We start from the raw sequence: 4,113 nt of genomic DNA on the forward strand, positions 1-4,113 counted from the left end.
GCTGGGGGTAGAGCAGCAGTGTACACAAGACCCAGCTGAACACCAAATAGGGACTGTCTACAAATCTCTGTCTGCAAAACTTTGTATGATTCCTTATCAGTGACTGAGCAGATGCAGTCATTAGAACAATTGTGCAGAGAGCAAAAAAGTTTTTTTTTGCTATTGCAGGCACATGGATAAACTCACAACTGCAACATCTTATCTTTAAAATAGGTATCACAGTAGAGATGAAGACACAATTGGCACTCACTAGCAACCTTGAGGGCTCGAAGGGGGAGTATTATATGTATATTATATGTCTATCAAGCTTATATTGGTCACTTCTTGTGACATACTGTGTCCTCCACTTTCCATGTGTGCACAGGCACAGGAGCCCAAGGCAATGACATCAGGAGAGAGCAGTGAAAAGACTTCAGCACTGCATAGATAAGTGTTAAAAAGACATATTCCATAAGAAAGATAAGCGGCAATCAACTTAACTTGTGGGTGTCTGGGCAATAAGACCCACCAAAACTGACGTTTCATGCTCTTGTGCTTCCCCAACTTTGCCAGTTATCACCTGTCCTGACCACACCTTGAGACTTCAACTCAACTATCAGTCATGATATTGGCTTTCTTGATGACTCTGACATTTATTCTGCCAGATCTACTCCGCATTTATCTGCCCACTGTTTTTTTTTTTTTTTTTTAGCTTGTCTTGGCTCCTGTTGCATGCAACAGGAGTCCCGGTTAGCCAGGCTATTAGCCCCGTGCACGGAAAAAGCGTGAGTGCCCTAAAGCACCCCCACAAAATGTGCACGAGTAGCCACGGGCCCACAATACAGCAGGGCCCTTCCGGTTGTTCCCCGAAGGGAACCTTCCCCCTTTGCCATCGGCTCAGGGGGTGGCATCCTCCAACACTCGAGGGGTTGAAGGATCCTGGAGTCCTCCGAGGAGGACCCCGACTGTGCCCAGTGGTTACCCAAAGGGCCTGGCCATGTGACATCCCACATGGTCCGGGTGGCTCCCCCGAGAGGGAGCCGGGTGGGAACCGAAGTCCCCGGTGCCAGCAAGCTGGCCCCGACCTTGCGGCCGGAGTGATAAAAATTCCGCACTCTCCCTAGCCAAAAGGCCGGGGAGCTGCGTTAGTTGGCGATGCATATGGGCAGTACAGACTAAAGCACCCTACTTCCGCCTGAGATCTGCCACATCTCAGGTTTTTTCAGGTGCACCTGGAGCGCCACTTCCAGGGGCAGTACGCCTAAGCAAAGCCCTCAGCCATTCAGCCTCGACCATGGTATAGATCCATTCAATCAACTCCTGGGAATTACGAACAGGAAGGACACCCTGCCACAGTGCCATCCCTCCAGGTCCCCCCAAAAATTTCAAGAACAGATACTACACTTGATCTTAGCCAAAAGGCCGAGAAGCGATTTATCTGCCCACTGTTGGGACAATCCCAGAGGTCATGATAACTAGGTTGTTACTACTGTTTGTGTGCCAATTCTAGGGAGTAACCCCCACTTCCTGCTTGAGTGTAACCCATGGCTATATTTTCAGCTATTCATCACCACAACAATAGGTGATGGATGTGAGGATATATGTGGTGATGATGATATGTATGGTAATATGCAGAACATGGGTACCGCTTTTTTTTTATTAGTATCTAAGGTAGTCTCCATCTTGTGTGTCTACTTCACATGTGTGGTGCTATGAAATATTGTAGTGTCGCCTGGAGATAGTACATTTGCATCTGAAGGTGAACTTTTGTGAACAATAGAGCAGGAACTGCTAAAGTGACTTGCCAGCTTCGGGCAAGGAAATGGCTCATTAGGCCACTAGCAGTCATGTCCTCACCTTTGATCTGCTGTTAAATACTGTCTCAGATGTGTACTATTGTCACCTGGCTCAAAGAAGCTGCTAATGTGATTGTCGGTATGTCAATGAAACTACATTTGCATTCAGTTCCTCTGGATACAGGTAATTAGGTAACGACCCTCTATTCTGTCCTGGATCTTGCACTGCTTTGAACTTTGTGTATATGTAAACAAGCCAAAATGCAATCCAGACTAAATGAGTCTGGACAGTTGGAAGCTAACACAGGAATGTTTGAAGTTTACATATGACAGACTGCTGGAAGTGTGTGAAGTGTTTTGAAGTACTATGTGTATAAACTGGAAAAGCTTTGCAGTGGCATGTCATAGCCAGCAAGGATGGGCTGTCACACCTGAGGAAAGACTTAGAGTTGTAGTTCCTCGGAGATAGCAAAGACGCTAGAGCTGCCCTGACGTGGTCAGATTGCGTTCTCCCACAAACAACGTTCTAACCTACACGCTGGTAAACGTTATTTCTCTTTTATTTCTGCAAACTGTCTTGTTGTGTATCTTTGTAACTTTTATTTTGTAATTTTTACTTTGTTTTTTGTAAATCTTGTGTATATATTATTTTCTGCATTGTTCCACTTTTTTCTGGAATATTAAATCGTTATTTAATAAGGCTTTCGGATTTACAAGCCCTACTCCATAGAGCCAAATTAATCCATGCCATGCACTGATGAGGATCAAACAATCCGAAACAGTCTGTATGCATGTTGGATTATTATGGCTCTGTACATATTAACAAGCTGACACATCATTGCATTCCAGCGGTTCTGGAGGTGTGTTTAGCTTCTAAGGGTACAATGGTTAATTTGCATATATTCAGCAGTGGTGCCTGGGAGACATCTTGAGCTCACTCCAACCTGAATTATCGCAAAATTCTTTCTGTTTTAGGAAAGCAAACTTTTGTTTTTCTTAACATCTTAGTAAGGGGGCTTTTAGGACCATTGTAGTCCCTTACACACCCCAATGAGTTCTGGGTCACCATGAGCTTGCTGGTTAGTCTGTGCCTCTGTCACAAGAAGGGTTCCTCTGTCCTCTCTTTTGCGACTGGTAACAGTGTCCCTATTAAACAATATGTAAATTGTGACACGAAGTGTGTCATCTATGTCATTTCTTGCACCTCCTGCCGTTTACAATATGTGGGATGCACCACTCGCAATTTGAGAGCCCGCATTGCTGAACATTTTTGTGGCACCAATTGGAAGACCTTTAAAAAGTCGGCAGTATCTAAGCACTTTAAAAATGTCCATGAGGGTAACCTTTCCTCCTTTATTTTTCAGGGGGTGGAACGTATAGTGAGCCCCAAGAGAGGTGGGGACACCCACAGATTACTCCGTAGGCGGGAAGCGTATTGGATCCATAGGATGGACACTCGTAGTCCTATGGGTCTCAATACACGCTGGGATCTGAATCTTGTTTATGATTGTTAACCACATGTACTTGTTTCATCTCTGATTCCTTTTTAAACAGGGAATTTGTGCATTTTCTTGCTCTTTTCTCTTGTCAATTAGGCTTTCATATCTGGCCCTACATTTGTCATGTTTTTTCCAGTATTGATCTTTTACATCACTTTTTAACACTTGTTGTTAGCTGTTATTAATTACAATTGAGCATATTTATGAATTTTGTGCATTTATTATGTCTCTTTTAAGATATTGTAAGTATGTAATGTTCCCTTTAAGGCGAGGGCTGGTTGAGGTATAGGGTGGAGCCTTTTCCCCCCACCTACATAAAGCCCTCCCCTTGCAGGTTCACTTTTAACTATGACTAAGGGCAGATTGTAAGCCCGACACGCGTCAGTTGAACCTTGTGATTTTTTACTTTTGCCATGTGGAATACCTGAATAAAGAATAACCAGCATTTTCCACCACTGTTGGTCTGCGGATCCTTTTGTGCATCTCCCTAAAATTGGCCCTAGACTATGATGGACATATGACCATGGTAGGAATTAGATTGTGAGCCCCTTTTAGGGAGAGTTAGTGACAACACTTTATATACTCCCTGAAGGTGTCAGCACTATATGAATACTAAATAAGTTCTATCATGAAATGTATGCTGACCATATTTAATAACTGATGGTGGGGATAATGGTACACCATAATTTTCACCATAGTGCCCCTTTGATCTAGAACCAAGACTAGTACAGCAGCTGGCAAGTGCATTTAATTTTAAATGGCAACCTACCTATTTAAACTTACTTTTATTTACCAAGGTGTTAACCAATTAGCAGCTCTGCCTGTGTTATCTCATGTGA

At 43.6% G+C, this 4,113-nt stretch overlaps 1 pseudogene; it reads right to left on the reverse strand.

Annotated features, from left to right (window-relative positions):
• Positions 1–1,204: 1,204 nt before the first annotated feature.
• LOC137539337 (U2 spliceosomal RNA) lies at positions 1,205–1,413 on the reverse strand (annotated as a pseudogene).
• Between the last annotated feature and the right edge of the window lie 2,700 nt (positions 1,414–4,113).

Source organism: Hyperolius riggenbachi, chromosome 11 (assembly GCF_040937935.1).
Source record: "Hyperolius riggenbachi isolate aHypRig1 chromosome 11, aHypRig1.pri, whole genome shotgun sequence".
NCBI classification, from domain to species: Eukaryota; Metazoa; Chordata; class Amphibia; order Anura; family Hyperoliidae; genus Hyperolius; species Hyperolius riggenbachi.